This window comes from Arctopsyche grandis, chromosome 2, assembly GCF_051622035.1.
Source record: "Arctopsyche grandis isolate Sample6627 chromosome 2, ASM5162203v2, whole genome shotgun sequence".
NCBI classification, from domain to species: Eukaryota; Metazoa; Arthropoda; class Insecta; order Trichoptera; family Hydropsychidae; genus Arctopsyche; species Arctopsyche grandis.
In genome coordinates this window covers 14,600,528-14,622,411 of record NC_135356.1, presented here as the reverse complement: position 1 = coordinate 14,622,411, position 21,884 = coordinate 14,600,528, and the positions used below count along the sequence as shown (strand labels likewise).

At 30.6% G+C, this 21,884-nt stretch overlaps 1 non-coding gene across 1 annotated transcript; it reads left to right on the top strand.

Moving 5' to 3' along the window:
• Positions 1-21,609: 21,609 nt before the first annotated feature.
• TRNAP-CGG (transfer RNA proline (anticodon CGG)) lies at positions 21,610-21,681 on the top strand. Its single transcript has one exon. It is a non-coding gene; the product is annotated as a tRNA-Pro (tRNA).
• Positions 21,682-21,884: the final 203 nt, after the last annotated feature.

Below are 21,884 nucleotides of genomic sequence, written 5' to 3'. Positions count from 1 at the left end.
ATACATTCCAACTGGTCAAAATATATTTCAACTGAAAATACACTTGAACTACAGTCGATACCAGTTTAGATGGAAAGGTAAGGTTTTCGTGAAAACGTCATTTGACTAGTAAATTCAGTTGGAAAGTCAAATTTTTTTGTTTTAAACACATTTGTAGAGTTGTCTTAATACGATACCCATTATCATAATTCGTAATAATTTGAAAATATTAACGCATATTATTGAATTCCGAGACATTCGTTAAAGTATCACAGCTGTCAAAACTCAACTGTTATATTATAACTGGCACACATTGTTGAAAGTGTATTTGCGGTTCTAGAGATAAAGCGTTCTTAAAAACATCAGAGCTTAGAAAAAAGTTGATTCATCAGGCAAAATATATTACAATTGAAAATACATTTCGACTGTAATAGGAATAACATGTAACGAGAACGCTTAGTTTTTTCATCAATATGAAATTGTATTTGACAAAAGAATTTTTTAATAATCTCGTAGGATCAGTCGTAGCGTGTATAACGGCTACAGCTATGATAAATATCGTATATTACAAAATGATCTAAATTGATGTTGAGATTTTTAATTTGTTATTAAACTACGATAAATTTCCTCTTCATAGTACCTACGAAAAACTTTTCTGATGACAAATTAGTAGACTTAAGAAAAGTGTCGATCGATAGATGTTATCCCTGGAAATGAAAAACCAAAATGGAACTAAGTGGATGGGATAGAAATTGGACGAGATAAGTACTCTAATGGTATCTAAGTGAATGTAAAGAATGCAAGGTAAGTCACAAATGCATTTGGTTATCGAGCAAATGGTGTACCTATATTATATATTAAAGAGGATTTATCTATGTAAGATTCTAAATTCTAGATATGCAGATGTCGAAGACGATAGTCGTAAATGAAGTATGCAATATTTGCAGCTCGTGCTATTCGAAAAATTAAATATCATTCTGCAGATCAATATGAAAACGAAAATGTGAATTTCAATGGGAAATAATTGGAAGTTGGCTTTGAACTTGAAAAAATTAAAACCCAGAGAGCGTGCACGAGGTTCGTAATGAAGCGTAAATTTTCCAAGGATTGGACACATTCTTTCAAAATTTTAATAACGATTAGTTAATCGGATTTGAATTGTGTTGAAAGCGATTAAATAATAATAAACGTTTCCTGAATAATTCATTTTTTCAACGCTTTCGAATCGCAGTTATTTGATTTTGTTTCAATGTATGGGAAAAAGTGAACCAAAAAAAAAAACATAATAAATAACAACCGTCAAATTCATGGAGTGTGATTTTCTTCGACTGCATGTATGTATGTATGTATGTATAGGAAAGTTTTTTTTTTTATAAATTACAAAAGATATAATCGAAACCGCTCGATTATTACGACCGTGTGAGAAATCGACTAGAATCTAGATTGAGTTTAAAAAAAAACGGAAAAATAAATATAATGATAATAAAAAATTTATATATTGATAAATCGAACGGGTATATGTAAAAAAAAAATTAAAGTATATTGTGGATAGAATTGCAAAATATACGAGTCCATAAATAATTAGAACTAACTGACTATGCAGACAATTTTAGACCAATAATTGCAAACACATACAACCAATAAACACCATTTATGCTTAATGCCTTTTGGCTAGTGTGTATTTATATATGTACATATGTACATTTAATATGTGGTACAAACTTTGTATTTTATACGCATCGATAAAACCCGGGAGCTATAGTTATCCGCGTTTCAAAATACAGATAAATATTCAAATCGAATCCAATTTTTTTTAATTATTCCAAAATAGAACGGAGGAGAAACGTGAATATGCACTTTTGATCATACAAAAAATCCTTTGCAAATTTAATCAAAAGCTTTTATTGTAATTATTTTAATGTATGTACATACATAAATTCGGAGGAGTTTAAAAATGAAAAGTATGGTTATTTAATTCTCTGATTATCACATTTACATTTGATACCTATATATGTATATTCTTTATTAAATTAGTATATTTAATACGTTTATATCTTAATACGTTTATAGGGGTTCTGTTTGATTTTTAGATTATTGTATGAAGAAACATTATTTAAATGTTACTCCATATTTCACGATATACATATATATTTTTAAATAAAATATGAAAAGTGTAAATGTAGATAAAATAATTATAAAATTTATTTGTCGTATTAAACTGAAGCTCAAAATTTATTACGTTGATAAATATCAATAAAAAAATTGTATTAAATCCATTTTCATGCAATTTAAAAATAATAATATATATACATATATATATATATATATATATATATATATATATATATATATATATATATATATATATATATATATATATACATATATAAAGCTATGTTTGTATATATGTATATATCTTCAATACTAATACATTAATTTAAAATTTGAATATATTTTTGTTACAACCTTTTTATTTGCTTCACTCTGTTAGTTCAGTGACATTCCTGATTTTGAACCACTTCTAATCTTCAGGTCGCTTTGATATATTACCGACATACGAGGATTAGCTAACTTGAAGTAAGCTAATGTGTCCGAGGAGTTAAATCATTAACGAACTCATTAAAATTTACATCGGAATTTCGTGTCCGATTAAATTTCAATGACAGCTAGCTATCCAAACATGGATTTCTACCGCCCATTTACATTTCACTTCATCATAATTCACTTATTGAATTTTTGTTCTTCTTAATTCAATTTACACAAAAAAAAGCGAAAATAAACTATCCAAAACGAACCAATATCAGATTCTCGAAATTATATGTGCGTATGTTTATGTTAAGGATTTTATATGTTTGTAGTAATTTTACAAAGTTGAATTCCTGAATAATTGGGACCGCTTAGCATCATCGTTCAAATTTGACCTGTCGGATCAACGATTTTGTCATAAGAAGCGAACGACATGTTCGACTAGTTATTGCAAATCGCGCATTCGTATATGAAAAAAAATGTAAATATCACACATCATACCCATATGATTATTTAAATTATTCGCTTTTGATTAATAATCGAAAAAAATTATACACACGTAACGCCAAAGATGTCTGCAACAATCTTACAACGTATTATTATAAATTTTCGAATTAAAACGAGTGATTCTTAATTTTCCAAACAAAATCATTATCGTGTAACGTTACTCGGGTTTTAAGAAGTCTCATCTTTCATCCTTCTACTATTGGAAAAGTAAGACATATTCACACATCTTTATAATGCAATTACTGGATGATGATTAATCGATATGGTTAATCATCATGATCATAAGCATATATCAGACGATAAGATCCCCACTTCCCCGCTACGCTGCATCCCCACGTCTCCTCGACACGATCGGTCGTAACGCCACATCCCATAAAATGCACCCATTGGTCAGAATTTATCGTCGTTGTCCTAATTGGTTTTAGTTCACGTTTTAGTCCACGTTGACCACCACCCTGCATGGTTGTGCGCCTCGGTCGTCATGCCACATCCCTATGCATAACGTATACTCCTGGTACTCATTTTTTGTACTCAAACTAAATTTGTTTTTTTTTAATCTCCATACTTGTCGACGCATCCGCCACATACATACATACATACATACCCACAAACATACATCGCGTCCGTTTATATATATTTTCTGATTTATTCTAATAATGTACCCCACATCACTAGTACATACATACATATAATAACAACAATTTAAATCTACACTACTTATCTATCATATTCTATTAATTACTACGACTATTGAGCAATTAAAAATATATATACACATTCATTAAAACGTGCATACCTATACAATAGTTCGATTATGCGAAAAGCGTAATAAATGGAGGTCAATAGATTGCAAGTATTTCACCGATTACTATAAATTATGATAATAATAATAACATTAACCTTCGTGCACGAGGAAACGTAAAACAAATATTTATTACCATTCATATCCAACGTTAATCCCTTTACACACCAAATTAAGTACGTACTATTGAACAATCGCAGAAAGGAAATCCGCGCCGTTGAGGGTACGTTTCCTCGATTTCCACGGTGCTTAATGATCATTCCAGGCGTATGTTACGCCAGTGACTAATAATAATACGACCATTCATATGTATCTAAGTACATAAAATACATACGAATGTGTTGTAATTGTAATAGAAGCGAGGCGGAGTCGCCTCGTATTAGAATCTCATAATAACCGTAATTAAACCGAGTACAAGATTGCGTACGAATTTTCTAGGTGGCTTTATTATCATTGATTTTTTTTCACTATATAATATCATGTGTACTACATAAGTGTATATTATCATTAGGCAAAATTTCATTATTGCAGTTGCACTTGACGTTTAAAATACGTGTGTGCAACTGTAGCACTAGTCATTCATAGAACAGAAGAAATCTGCCTTTCGCCTGTTAGATATATTTGAATTTTCGTGAAATGAAAACATATGAGAGACTATTTTATATAGATTAATTTATATCAACATCGTCTTGTAAACTTGCTTTGTAGGCATATTTGGAATTAGGAATCAATTCTTATATTACGGTTAGTTATAGAGCTTCATATATAAATTTTTATCTTAAATTTGACTTCATCTATAAGTCACCAGATCAACTTATTAATAACATTACGAAGCGTCATCCTTGATCTATTAACAATAAAGTATTGTTTTATTATACCAGAGATAATTTTCAATTTATTCAACGATCGCCAATCTGAACCATCGCGGATATACAAAGTTACAATATCAACAATTAGAATCAAATGATCAAATTCCAATTTTTTCATTAAAATGTATCTCATCAAAATAGTAATTAAACTTGTAATATTAAAGCATCTCTAGACAGTTGATTTATGAATGCGTCCTCCTGAAACATTGCACAAAGCTAAAGTAATAAATACATTTCCTCTATCCTCATCCACTGAGAATTATCTCAAAAACCTAATCTTTTTTTGCCTTAATTGTCACATAAAGCGTATATTAAAAAAATTACAAAAATATCATATAAGTGTGTGGAGTTTTTGGGTTCAATTTATGTTTGAAAGCTGGTGGTGTGTTTATTTATTAAATACATACATGTATGTAAATAACATTGAACGATCGGTTCAGTGGGACAGGGTGGTGCACTAAGAAATTGATTTTTTCTGCGTAAAATGTATTAAAATATGTGTAACACACAAGGACAGTTGTTAGACCAGAGCTGACACATAATTACCCATTCACTTTTCAAACTCACATATGTAGTTTTTTCCAAAGCACGCAATAATCAGTAAAATCGAGGCTGTGAGTCTGTCGGCTGCAGGCTAAAAAGTTGGCCCGTAAAAGTGTGATTCTAAAATGAGAAAATCGCATGTGGAAAAATTATCTCGAGAGTGTAAAACTATACACATAATATATGCGGTGGCTAAACATTCTATTTCGGGTCTTTCAATATTGTATTTCAATAAGTATACATCATTATGAAGAAATAATTGGATTTCATTCCCAATATTCTCTTATATGTGTATTGAGAATTTTAACACGATTAGTCAATATGATTAGACATGATCAGTATTCTTGTACGGAATGCAAAACAAACAGCAAATTTAAGACTCTAGAAAATGGTTTAAAAACATAGGGATGTTTTCTTTATTGATTATTTTTTTTAGCAAGGAGTGACTGAAAAATTTATATGTATTTACATATGTACATACAAGGTATACCTTCTATATACAAGGTTTATATTTAGAAAAGCTAAATTAAGTGTTTTGTTGATTATGTGAATTTAATTATTATTTAATATGTATGTAAATACATTAGAGTTGGTCTTCACTTTGCCGACAGATTTGATAATCTTTTTCAAATAAGTGTATGATGGGATGACCAAAAAATAAATAAAATTGTCTCAAATTATCCAAATACGAATTTTGAAAACAGACTCCATTTCTGTCTAATTGTTATCTGATACAAATGAATATGCACCCACACCCACTATACTCAATCAATCAAAATTATAATCATATCAAATAAATTAACTTTAATTCCGAAGACCGAAATATGTAGAACATACATATTGAAATATGTATGTTCATATATAATTGAACATATATAATTGAAATATTCATATAAGACTTTTTTTTATTTACATGAAATTGATATAAGGATTAAACTGGAATTTTGTCGTCGAAAAAAATAGTGGAAGAAAAACCGAACAAGATTAGCCACTTTCGGTTGACTAAATTTTTCATATTACTTGATGTTAAACTTAAACTTTCAAATATGAAATTTCAGTTCGAATCACCGAAAGGTTTCTGAGAAAAACATAAAAAACCTTCATTCTCTAGAGTAAAAGTACTACTTCCGGTTGAGTTAAAAATATTAGTGTATGAAATATGTCATTTCTATTACATGTAAAAAAGTTTCAGCCTGATCCCTAGAGCGGCCTAGGATATAATTGAATCCAAAAAAGAGTACACCTATAAGGGGATGTACCACTTGCGTTTAACCTAAAAATTAAAAAAATAAATACGTCGTATCGATAACCATTTAAGTGACCAATACTAAGTTTTAGATCGATAGGATTAGCGATGTTAAAAAAATCTCCAAAATATCATACAGCCACACTCATATTTTTTCTAAACCTAATGTGATAAGTGTTCGATTCTGAGCTCGAATCAGCCAAAATCTCGAGTTCAAATTTTCGTATGATCACAAAACTTCATCTATTGTTATTACGTAAATACATACATATGCATGTATTTAGATGTAAAGTAATAAAAATTACCACGTTTATAAACATTGGTTTTTTAATTGATAATTAATTAATTCGACGATTTGAAATGAGTGGGCAGCATTGCGTCAAAGCTATGCTTAAAATGGATGAAGCTTTGTGTTAAGTCCTATAAACGAAACTAATTGTTAATTCCAACGATGTTTACAAAACAAACTTACAAGACAATGTTGACATAAATTGTAAAACAGCAAGTGTGGTACATTCTTTCAATTCCGCAAGAAATCATACGAAAAGAATCATGTAATTCGACATTAAAACACATCAGCTCCGGCACATTACTATACGCATGCATGTACGTAATATCAAATTAATTTATCGTAATTTTTATGCATATTTGAAAGATCCAGATGCGATGTGTATGTAAAATAACACAGACATACATACATACATTTAATGGTCGCTATCGATCATGTTTCGTGTGAGCAATAGAGCATATTTCGTGTGAGCAAATGGCGTAATCGGCTATGTCCTCAATAGGGTTACATCAATTATCCGTTAAATATAGTCTCTTGAAACACCAGTGTTAACCACTCAGCGTGATCGACACATGATCTATCACCGAAAATTAATCACAAAAAAAATGAGCCAACGCATTCGAAAAAGACGACTAATGAACATATCAAAAACACAAGGAATCAATCAACAAACGGATGTGAAAAAATCCGCTCCAATTACGAGAAACACATTCACACGAGTCAAAACTTAACAGGCTGATTAATTTTCATACAGAACTACATAGGTAGATAGTCTATAGAGCAGTGTGGTACATATCATATATTACACATAAAAATATATATGTATATATATATACATATACATATGTATTACACAATAAATTAGAGGTTAGACGTTCCATCCGACCTGTAAAGGATATTATTTGGTAAATCTGAATTAATTCAAAATTTGAAATTTAAAATTGCGTATTTTACTGATATATGAGACACTTACATGTCCATTTTTGATTGATGCGAGCTATAAAGATTTTTTTTACTACCCCACTCCTTTCCTTTTGGGCATGCTTGGGTATAATTTCCTTGAACTTCGGGGGAAACTTCTCATTAATGCGTTTTGTTATCCAGCTTCGTGGTAATATGTCATGCCAGTCGTTACTGAAACAGTTGGGAATCTAGTATATCATCAATTGATGGTTGTACCTCCTGCCCGCACAGTACTTTATCGGATGGCTCCTATTCCAAGAGCTGTCTATCCATCCAACTTCTTATTGAAATCATTGCTGCCGTGGCTGAATATGATATTTCCACCTCAGTGAGCGTAGGTTACCATAGCTTATTTTAACCTATTTTTCTGGTGGCTTGCGTTCATCATTATATTCATGTGATTTGGACATTTTGGATTTTTCACAAGTGGGGGCGCTACGTTTTTGGATTTCATGAAAGGAAACGGCGCTCCTATGTGCTCCCGTCCATTTCAAGCCCTGTGATCTATAATATGCATGTTTGTACATACATATACATACATATGTTAATCGTTTCAACGTTTTTTCGTTTTCTCCTACCCAAATAATACATTGAAACAAAACACTAAACAATACCGTTCTTAAAAGGTTGCCGACCGCCAAACACCTCATTTTTCGGTATTCCTTTTCTTCGTCGGCGAGTTTAATTATAACAAGTCTGAGACTGACTGGGAAGAAAGTCATTCGTCAAAACGCGATGTGGAGAAAGGCACAATTGTGACAAGTTGAGATACTTCTCGAACCTAGTGGCTTATCGATCCATGACTTGCAATATATAATTATTTACAACATTACAAAACGTCATTTGAAAAAAAGAACCCCACCACATTTGTATTCTAACCACATACATACATACGCACATATGTACATAGATAGTCCAATCGGAAAAGCGTTCCAAGCTTAAACCGTAGTGTAATTCGATAAACTTTATTCAACGTCCTGAATGTTTGCGTAACTTACATATGTTAATTTAAATTTTGGCAAAACCTCCTGTTAGATTTACAGTTATGTATATTTGAGGCCGTCGTAATAGAAAAAAAGTACAAGTAAAATTACCAAAGCTTCGAATGTCTAAAAAAATATTTAAAAATTTTTGAAAGTTGTGAAAACAATGGACAGAAAAAATTATGATAATTCTTTAACTGAATAACGTTTCTGTTAAAATTTTAGCCGATGGTAACATACGAATATTTGTTAATACAAGTACATACATATGTATGTCAATATGCATGAAAGACGAGTAGAATTGCCCGGCGTTGCTTGAGCAAATAAAAGTTGAACTTTTTCATAAAATTTTGGATACACATGTGTCTAATTAAGAGCACTATGAGACAATATACCAAAATTGGTAGCTTTAAACTGACAAATATGTATACTATGTACATAGTATGTATGTATGTAGTAGAAGAAGAAGAGATATCATACATACTATACATATGTACGGTTATTCATAAATTCAATTGAAATCTTCAATACACTCACATTTCAGTTTGCATACATAGTAACAGAGCATAAAATGAAATATTTTAAATAATTTGAATTAATTGTCACTATTGAAAAGTTTTTATGTTTTGCAGTCTATAATTCAACATAATCACAGTTGCGGTCAAAATGAGTACTAATGATAATAATCAATTTTTCAGCCACTTTCGCACAGTCGATTTTCTTGAAAATTTGAAAACATAAGGGCGAAAACACACTGAGTGGTACGTGATTTTTTTTTCAGATAATTTTAAACATGCGAAAAGAAACGCAGCACCCCTAGCCCATATACATGGCACACAGTACCAAAAATCACCCCGTAGTGTTTTGGGTGATATTTTATCCTTGCTTGACAGTGATGGATAACGGTGAATCCCATATTTGAAGAAATGTATGCGAAACTTGTCGGTTGCATATGGATATGCATACACATCTCCCAAACATACGGACTCTGCACGTGCAAGTACACCCTAATTCGGTTTGGGGAACCATCCACTGTTTACGGTCACAGCAGGAAGCCAAGGACATGTGACGTCCCATACCGATCAGTTTTTTCGCCCTAAATATTTCCGATGACGATACAATCAATACAATGCATCTTAATTTGAGTCGAACCCTACCAAAAAAACACTAACATATTTACATCGAGTCTTCGAATCGTTATCGTAACTAATTTGGAAAATCTGTTTGCTTATACCAATTGATGAATATTTGCTTTTGCATGTAACTTCAAAAGCAAATATTTAAACATCAAATCCAAACCGATACATTTAACAAATCCAACACACATTCTTTACGATAGTATGTTTGTAGTTAAAATAAAATAAAAAAAAGAAAATTGTGTAATCGGAGACAGGAAACGGTGTAAAATTCACACAGAACGAACGATCGATATAAACGACGAAAGTGGACGAATTTCCCGCGCCGAATATTTCGCAATGGGTGACGCAATTGTTAATTTTATTATTATTTTTACATAGACATACATACATATAAGTATATTTATTATCGGGCCGATCGTTCGTGCATTATTTCACCGAAACAAATTGGATCAAATGTGTTATATTATTTTCGACGGCGTTGAGGAATTTGCCCCGTTTCTTATGTAGACTATGCAAGTCTATCTAAAAACTACATACATAGACATTTGCCCGAGGCCTACACCAGTTCGATTAATGCCTACTGCATTTCTTATGTTGTAAATTCGTCTATATACATTTGTATACACAGGGTGGGGCCGTAAGCTGTCCTCGTAGTCTGTTTCGTACCCACCAAGTACAAAAACCAATAAAATACATGGTAAAAACGTGATTTCATTATTTTACATATCAACACTTGCATTAATGTGCTAAAAAATCCGTTAGCCACTGTGCTGAACGCCAAGCGTCCAATTGAAAATGTGTTTTAAGTTAAAATAATTACAAAACTTGCGAGATTAATTATTGTAATTAGTTATAAAAATAATTTCATCGTGTATTAAACGTCGAATAATATAAAATATGTACAAGAAATGAAAAAAATAATGGCTGAAGCAGAGGCGTCATTCTAAGGCGGATATTATTTTCACATTGACCGTTGAGCGCGTCGTACTGAATCTATCCTCTAAGTCGCATATACGACGAAGCGTGTACAAGGCGCTTCCCGCGAAAATAATTATTTCTGTGCATATTGATTAATGTTTTTACTCGTATGGAGGTTTTGATAAGGAATACGCAAATTATAAATACCCTGCATTCAGTATATTTGGAGAAATAAAATAAAATATAAGTCCTGGTCACTCGCTATCCATCACAGTGCTGCGAGTGTCAGCCTAAGATTTTCTTGATCCTATAAAAATACCACAATATACGTAAAACGGCTTTCTTTATAATCTACTATACGTTTCTTAATATATTTTTACACTTACATATTATAATTTTTTTCTAACATTCATATAAGAGGATTTTAAAAACATTTTGATATATGCAAAAAATATATATTGAAAGAGTCAAGGCTATCTACCTATCCAGAATTGCATATTATATACAAGCTTGGTTAAAAGTGTCGATTTGGTTAACCTATATCTATTTTTATATTGAATAAAAATATATATTTGCTGTACTAAATGGATATTATATCTTATTAAGTTATAAATAAATAAATAATTCATATTGCATGTAATATGTGTATGTGTGAACATATGTATGTACATACATACATATATTGTAGTGCATACATATGTACGTATGTATGATGAAATTTTTCTCAAAATGAAACATCGAAATTTCGATTCAAGTTTTTGCAAATATTAAATGTAATATATACATAATAATCTAAGGTCATTTTTTACTTTATCTATATTTTTTAATTATTGCCACAATTGCTTTTTGAAAATTGGAATGTTAATATATGTATGTACATATGTAGTTGGCGTTTGTCTCATAATGGTGGAATGTAACAATTGACATTAGCCTGTCTCAGATTATGTACATACATACATAAATACTACCAGAAACATAGCTCAGTGGTTACCCTGTAATGCTTTCAACTAAGTGGCCATGGGTCCATCTCTTGTCCAGTGTTGCTGGCCAGAACTTACGTATATATGTAAGTCCAAGTCGATCGTTTCCTATCAAAGTTTGCCAATTTATCTGATTTCATTGTTTGAGTTTTTAGCATCTCGAGTTTATTGTCTATTATTTAAATATGCTACCCATTCTGTAAAACGTATGCATTTCTCGCAAAAAAAATCTGTATGTCGAATTTGATACTGTCTCTATGATACTGTTTATCGATGTTTGTAATTGACCAGGAAGACGCATTGGGTTTGCCTGTTAGGATATATGTATAAAATAGAATAAAAAATATATATTATTACGAAAAAGTCTACACCACAGATGAAAAATATTTGGCGCAACAAGGATTACCCCCCCCCCCCCTAAAGAAAAATTAAAAATGATCGAAATTATCAATACTTGCTGTAATGATATGTACGTTTCGAATATGAGCAAAGCTAATGAAAACGTTTTCACGAAATCTTATCAGAAGAGAATAATTTGAAATTAGTTTGCAATCGGTATTTGTTAAAATGAAACATCTTACCGTGATGCTGGATCAATTTGGAATGTGATTAATTTGATGCACTTTATATCAACAATGTGAATTGTGAAAATTTATTTTATGTTTCTTTTGTTTTTATTTTCATCTACTTATTTTTTTATTTAAATATTTATCATTTGTTCAATATTAATTCAAAATTGTAATTTTTATTCAATTTGCTTTAGACTGTTCACTTTAAATAGACTTTAGTTAGATTTTAACAATGTGGCAATGTCTAGTTTGAATCTACATACATATAATCTAATGAAATCGTCGTTGTATTGAATTGTATTATAATATATTAAATACATGTACATACATATTGATTGAAAATGTAATTTCTAACAGTTAGATTTCGCACGTGTTTATGGCATCTGATAGATGATGAATTATTTTATTTAGTTACTAGAGACATTTATAAAATACTATATATTTAAAAAATCTAAATTGATTAAATTTAAATAATATGTATGAAATGTATAACGAACATTTATAAGAGTTGTAAATAGGTTTTTGAGCTTTTTTACATCATGCTTCAAACAATAAATTTAAAATAAGATAGTGTTGTAAATACAAACAAGAAAAACAATTTTTAAAATGGGTAATGATTGTTGAATCGGTAACTATTAAAATAGACTTGTGAACAAACATAATACATGAACAACTAAAAGCTTTTAAAAATCAAATTAAAATTGCCTCTATTTTTCAAAATTAAACATTAATATTAACAAGATGATCGAACGACTAGAAAAACAATATTTTTAAAAGCTCATTGCTTTTAAAAGTTCGTTTTTAAACAAAGGCAACATAGGGCTTAGGTATTCTGTAAGTATCAAATGTTTGTGAATATATACATACATATATACATGTATTATAAATACCACCCACCCTGTATATGAAAGTATATACGAACACTTGTATCTTTCCAATTTATATTTCACTTGTACGTTCGTCTGTATCTCGATGTGTATCGTAATACTATTAAATACACCCATATACACGTACATACATACGTACGTATAAGCATTATGTGGATTTTTTTTTCGCCATCTCATGCAAATCCCTTCACTTTCGTGTCTGTCTTTCCTTACAAATATAATACTCCCTGTCGTTGGCAGTAATAATTATTGCGCAATCCAGTTTTGGCGATCGTCGCTCTTGATGTGTGCCGCGTTTTGTTTACTCACCGGAAATTCTAATTTACGTGTCGCTATCGTTACTTTCTCTGTCTCTTGTTCTTATTATGTTTGGAATGAGATCTTAGGGCGTATGGGATGCAAAAATTTCAGGCTGGTTCGTATCAGCAAACGGCAGAAATCCCTGATTGGATGTAATGAATCAATCAAGATTGAGATTGAGATAATAATTCAACTGAAATTGAGAGTGATCCTTATCCTTATGGCCAGACCTTCGAGCTTAAATTTATACATAAATACCTACTTTTATATATATTTGTATTGTATTGTAAATTATCGAATCCTATATAGATATATGGTCATTTTATTAGTTCACTTTTTTATTCTAATAATTATTTCGTTAAATGAATGCCGTATTCAAATCTAAAATGCCACTGTGCCTGAAGAAAAAGATCTACGATCAATGTGTCTTTGAACGAAACTTTGAAATTAAACCCCAGAATGCTGCATAAGGTTCAGTTTACTCAAATAAGCTTAGAATGCTGTGTGCTTGGCATAATGAGGAGAGATAGAAAACGAAATATGTGGGTGGTTGATGTAATGGTGAGAGTAAATAAATTAAAATGGATATGGGCAGGTTGATAGATGGACGAAAGAAGTGCAAGAATGGTACCCGAGAGAATTTGAAATTGTACAAGGAAGACCACAGTTGAGATGGGTGGATGAAATCTGAAAAGTGTGTGGGATGAGATGAATGTGAGTTGCTCAAAACAGAGATGAATGGGAGCGTGTTGAAGAAGTCTTCATCTAGCAGCGGATGAAGAATGGCTGATGATAAACATGCTCTACGAGACTCTACGACACAATGTTGCGAGATAAAACTCAACTTTGTTTCTGAGAATCTGAGAAAATTCTATTTACAAATGCAAATTTGAGATTATATTGACAAAAAAAGCTTATTAATCAATATTAAAAAAAGCGTATAGATATATTTACATACATATATTCGAAATGCAATGATGAACACAACTAAGATCATCCGATCGATTGTATTTTGTTTTAAATAAAATCCGTATATTTGCTAAGACATGTCGATGATCTTTGAGTAACTGCCATGGCATATACATAAATTTCTACCTGGTTAATATTTAGGGTTAGTATTTAATTTTTAAAATGTCTAAGCTGACTATTCATATGGATGTGTATTCTATGTATATCTCTAAAATAAATAAACTATGATATATTCATCCAAAGATTTACTTCTCGAACACAAGAATATATAATATGTATGTATGTCATAAGCTTTTTCACTCATGATCGATTTAAAGATGCTTAGTTTCTTAAGTAAGCTCTGCACTTTGCTTTTAAAAGAGTACTAAATCAACACTTATCATAATCTACATCTATCGCATTAAACAAACTAGATGTATACAAAGTGTGAGCTTTCAAATTCAAAATGTCAGTTTGACAATCTGCGAATTAACGCGGCGATCTTTCATCAATCACTCGCGAAATTTCAAATGGCACTTCAAAAACTATTTATTATCGACTGGAGTTATTAATAATGTTAACATTTCAATAAAACTATCTAATAATAAAAAGTCGACAATGGTAGAGATATGGCGGACGTTTCGAAATTTTCTATATATTATACGTACATATAATATATATACTACATTTATATTGTTTAATAATAAAACCGAGCTTGCGATACAATATAATAAAACTAGGTTGAATTCCACACTGATATACTATATATTATGCATTTATGTAATACTGTGATGGTAATGATAAAAGCTATATTATAAATAAAAGTGGGCCGGATTTTTATCACTGGCTGAAAAATTTTCGAATACGATTCTTTGATATTGCCGATTTCAAGCCTAGCTGTTTTGCAATGATAAAACATGCATTCTACATATGCAATTGAATGTCTTGGGAAGGGTATTTGTCAATATGTAGTTTTCTATACAGAATAGAATTGAAAGTGAGAAGGGACAATGTGGTGGCTATCCTAAAGTAGAGCTACTTTGCATCAAAATACAGCAAAATATTTTTTTTATCAATAACGAATGTGACGAACTTCTCTATAAGAGCGATTTCGTATGTTTTTTTTTTTTGTAATTAAAATATTAAAAATTTGAAACATACATAGAATATGTAAAGGTATGTATTCAAACAGTTGGATGGTTAAAAATATATTTAAATTTATCTTAAAATAGGCATACAGTGATTCAAATTACATAGCTTCGCTTGATTTATGTACATTAAGGTCGGAGTACATATTTCTTTTTTTGATTAGTTTCAGTTTTTTACACTTTATAAAAAAATAAACGCTAAAAACGTACATATACATTGAAGTTTATTTGGTTCGATTATGATATGTTTTGATTAATTGACGAAAATTCAAAGATGGCTTTTCACTCGAAAGTCCCAATTAGGGATCCCAAATATTCGTCGACTTCAACTATTCGAATATCGAATAGTAAATCAAGAACTATTCGAATATTCGAATATATTCGAAAATTAAAAAAAAGGTAATTACATATGTACCAAGTATAAATTTGAATGAATCGTCTTATCATAGTTGCCATTGAATTCCACCTCGTTTTTACAGCCAATATAATTCAATATAATTATAATTCATTATGATTTCTTGTAAAAATGTATATTTCACCGGTGACTTCTTAAATATTCGTATTATTTTTCTAATGTTTTCTAAAATTTCATAGAGATTATTATCGGTCGAAAGGTGATTTTGTTCAAACATTTCCGTATTTAATGAATAAAAATCCGTTTCTTCACATGTAGACATTTCATCTTCTTCATTATCTTCATTTTTATCACAATTATCCCAATTACATATTTCATTTTCTTCATAATCGTCGGCTTCTCTTTCATCACTCTTTTCATGTTGATTTTGTGTATTTAGTTTATAAAAAAAATATATACACGAATAATATTCGAATAGTTGATGAAATATTCGAATAACGAATGGCCGAAAAATCAGACGAATAATTCGAATATTCGATTGGGATCCCTAGTCCCAATACAAAGCGCGCTGCGCTGGCAATGGGTATTTGTATGGGGGGGCAGTGTTTTATTTTTTAGAAAAACGTCATTTTTTTCATGTTCCAGTGATTATTTTAAAAACAAAAGCCATTGAGAGCTTTCTGGGGTATATATTTAATTTTAATACAAAAAACTAACAATTTTCTGACATGTCAGAAGGCCAAAATGACCTCTTTTGACAAATCTTGGCATCTTCTTTATCACTACAAAAGCAGTAGTGGTAAAGAAGATATAGGTACAGAATTAGATATATCTATTTATATATACGAATATAAAATAAGATACTAGATTCCTTTGTTATCGAACTGTCAATCTTTTTCATTGAGATGTTTAAATCAAACTGGCGATTTAATTGAAATTGAAAATATTACAGTAAATATGTACAAACATAATTTAATTGATACAATCTGACTAGGAAAGGCTTACATTTTCCCAATTTACCTGGAGAAGAGAGGGTTTTGGACCCAAATCACACATAAAATTAAATAACATCGAAGAAAAATTTATGGAATTGAATTTGGACGATTTCATTAGTCACGGGAATACTTCAAACTGTGGTCCTAGAAATCTATATGTAATAAGAAAACCCTTAAGTTGCATATTACGCTATAAAACCAGTCATCAAAATAAGGTAATATGTATAAAGCTTCTTTTTTGGTTATTCCAAGTCTCTGTATATCCATACCATACTCAGTTACAATCGACTTGCCACGTGCAAGATCTTAGCACAATCATTTTGAATTGCATTACACCGCTTCAATGCAATGAACCAATTCGAAAATAGGCAATCAAGTCAATTTTCTCATTTGTCTTCGAGTAGATTCGTTTTCATTTATCACTTTTACGATACCCGTAATTAACGGCGAAACGATCGAGCCGACATTTGGGCCAATCGACGAGAGATTCGACCAGTTCGCGAGATGCATTCGATCAGAATAGATTGTAATCACTCAACCAGTTACCGAACGCCAATAAAAATATTACACATGTGTATATAAATATGCACCGAACGTTTGACCAAGGTCAGGCCTTGTAATTATTAATTAATAACTTGTTTGACGATGGAAGAAACTGTGGCTCTAGAGAGAATGGACACATGCATATGAACATATGTATGTATGTACATATGTCGATTGTGCGTGCCTTATGGAAATTCTTCGTGGAAAAAAGAAAACTAAACATGGTCGTAAATGTAAAATCTGACCGGGTTTGGTTCACTTTTGCCCTGGTTTTACGGTTGGAAAATATCTCGACCGATCTATCAGAACTGCGATCGCTGAATTATCATATTAGCTGATTTAAATTTTCTATCATATGGTTATATGTATGTATACATAGTATAAAATATCTTGGCAAAGTATTGCTTTGCCTTCTGCAGGATGTGAAATGGGATTTTGTGGTGCTTTTTCTAGTTTATAGCATCAATTATATGTACATATATATTATATGCACTCGAAAACGATAGAACGTGTATTATACATCGTACAAATTTAAGACATCTTAAATCTGTAATAAAAATATTGAATATAAGTCTGAATTCACATTAAAAAATACAATAGAAGTTACAATTTCAAAAGTTTTTATGAATTAGTTTATTCTTTTAACTTTTCTTATGTTGTTTTTAAACATGTATGTATGTATGTACAATACATACATATATGATATATCTTCATATATTTTTAAAATTCCGTTTATTGATCATTGTTACAGCGTCATGAGCTATATAATTGCTTGCAATCTATAATTTAAGATTTCTCATTCCGGACAACCATTTTATCAAAAAAAAGCAATCTGACATATGTACGTAAATATTTATAGGAAAAATTTGTATAAACGATTATGAAATGAAATATTTTGCACTAACACCAAATCAAACGCACACACGTATAAACAAAGCCTTGATTATATATTTTTAATTATTTGACATTATTTTTTATCTTTATATGTATTAAATTATGCACTTTTTTATTTAGTATAATTTATTTATTTATTTTGTAAAAATAATGAAATCTCCAGATGCCGTTTTTTAGTATTCATATTCATTTATTAAATGCATGCTACATACATACATAATTAATATCTATTATATATCAAGAAAAAACATTATAAATATATAGAAAGTCTCATTTAAAAAAGATTTAAATAATGTTTCTTCTTTATTTTATTTTGATTTTTAAAATCATAGGATTCATATTATGCATTAGATTTATTCCATTAGTTGCTGGTCTTTTGAAGACTATGTGCTGTTTATACCATTTTTGATATCATATACATAAATACGGTAATCTGTGTGTGTCCTAACTCTCGCCGAACATAATGAATGAATCGATAAAAATCGATAAATTCATTTTTCGACGAGACGACTTTGTTGCGACTCGAACCGATCACCCCAATAGCCTGAATATAGGTCTAAATTGAGCTAATGGTCACGGACATCACGCCAAATCAAATTCTTCATTTCGCCTTTTTTTTAAACATGAATTGAAATATTTCTTCTCGCCATATAAAAATACTAAATTTGATAATTTCATTTAGCGAGGTTTCGAACCATTTTTTATATATTTATTTTCAATTAAATTAAAATTATAATTTAAATTATTTATATTTTGACGATATTCGAGAAAAAAATTGATTTCATTCACCGCGGGTACTGGGAATCGAACCTCGGATCCTCCGATCCCAACGCAATGTTCTCACGAGCCCGCTCCACACGCCATATCCTCGCCCAGAATACGTGTTGTACACATCATATGTATATGCACGTAATTTGTTATGTGTAATAATAATATTCAACGTTACGAGGTCAATGACCGTTTGTGTATAATCGGAAAATATCACATTTTGTTAACGTTAACTTTAAGAATTGAAAATTATTACAAATAAAAAATTGAAAACTATCTATGAGAGTCTACGAAAATAACGGTTCCGGTTCCGGATTTTTTTTTTTAGTTTTATACGGGTATATAATAATTTTATACCAATGCGATGATATTTCATCGGGCTATTCACTAGTTATATTATATTTATGTATTTCGACTTTTATTTATTTTGCGAAATTAGTAATAAATCTTTTTTACTTCGATTATATATTTTTTTATTTACTAACAATTTGAAATTCGTAGCATTCTTCAGCGATAAGGGAATTTAATGAAATTAAATATATGATCTAAGGCAAGCAGTCGGTGAGTTTATGTCTATATTAAACGACTAATCCAAGTATGATATACGTTTGTTTGGAATTTAGAATAATTGGGATTTTTTATCGTTTATCGGCCTTCATTTTTATCACGATAAAAATATATTAAATACATACATATATCTTTTATTTGAAAAAATTCTCTCATTTCGTCTAATCAGAGCAGTAGTTGTGAATTTGAACTTTTTGTGAAGCGATTTTAAATATCTTTTAAAATCATTATAATTTAACGATGAAGTTAAGTGATTCCTTGCTTTCTACTTTGAAAGTGTTGCTAAATACTTAAACGCAGATGCACATAGGAGCTATTTTCCTATTCATTATTTACTATGCTGTTAGATACATCGGTTCAGAAAAATTAAAATTGCACGTGATATTTTCAACGCTAGGGGTGAGTGATTAACATCAGATATAAAGATATTATAAACATGTCAAAATCAAGGAAAAATTAAATTAACAGTAAAAATTTACAGTTTGAATTTTTGATGATGGAAGCGATCATGGTTTTTAACCCTGAAAACTCTTGGAGTCGTCATATACCAAGAAAAAACAAAAAGATCGTCCATTTGGTGCTTCAAGTGACTGCAGCCAGCTTCATATTGGCCGGTTTTATTTTGACCATCTTCGAGAAAGAATCCTGGGGTATTGGTCATTTCACATCAGATCACGGAATCCTTGGTAAGTTCAGTTTACAGTGAAATTCATACAATCGTTAAAATCGTATTCGATTTGTGTTCACTTTCGGGTTTGGCTAATCGCACAATTTTAATTACAATTCTGTAGGACTCACAAGTTTCATCTGCACGCTGATCAGCATATTTAACGGAATTGGAACCTTTTTGATGGCCAAATTTGATAATCGAGTTCGTTCAACAGGAGTCAAATTCATGCACACACTATTTGGCTCCTCCACCATTGTCCTGGGTCTCGTCACTTTAACTTGGGTGTTAGAAAACAGAGTTTCATTAACAATGCTGGCGAAACATTATCAGTCGTGGCCACTGTCTTCTTAGCATTGAGTGCATGTTATGTTTTTTTTAATCCACTTTTAAATATGAAAGCTTACCTGCCTAAATTGAGAAGTACTACTATATGATAGTTTGGTTTCTTGTGTAAATAATAATCTTAGAATGTAAAAATATTGTAAAAAATTGATCTGTATAATTTCTGTACAAAAATAAATTAATTTTTTTCATAAAATACTCTCCTCTATTTCTTTTAAAAATGACATTCATTATTAATTTTACTTTTAATACATATTATGTACTAGTGTTTTTACCCGGCTTCACTCGGTATTTATAATATAAACCGCTTAAACATGGTCAATCTAATAGTAAACATTTTATTAAAATTATTTGAAGTCGCTGAATTACGACACATTGAAAAACTCGAAATTAACGATACATCTATGAATCATAAATTTCATTGTACATACTCAAATAGTGGTGACATGTATGTATGTACATACATAGGTAGCGTGGGTTTTTAGCCAATTTAATTGAGGAACAACAATGAAATCAGAAATATTGGAAAACTCTGATAGGAAACAATCGACTTGGAGTCACAAATATCCAAGTCTAATCGGCAGCATTACAGATAATATACTCAGAATAAATTCTTTTCGATCGAAGTCAACTAAAGGGATCGAAACAGAAGCTAGGAAAAAGCCCAAAAAGAGACCAAGCTTATTTTACTTTGTTTAATTTATTTGAATATTCATTTGTTTTTTTTTTTATTAAATTGAACGTCACGGAATCTTCGACCCAAACAAACATACATACGTACAAAGTCTCTTTCGAAATTATATATTAGAAGAAGATATATAAATTGAAAATAGTAGATATGATCTATGCGATATGTAATTTTGCATTTGCTGTGGTCTTGGCTCGTTGGTCTAGGGGTATGATTCTCGCTTCGGGTGCGAGAGGTCCCGGGTTCAAATCCCGGACGAGCCCTCCGTAAAATTTCTTTTTTGTATATTGATTTGATTCGATTAATTTGCGTAACTTTATTGTTGCGAACTTTTTTGATATTTCGTTTTAATGGATTTGAATTTCAAAATCAATTTTATGTATATATCATGTATATAGTATCGCTATTTTGTCTGTGTGTGCAATAACGCTCGCACATTAACAGTCGTTTCGATTCGACATACATA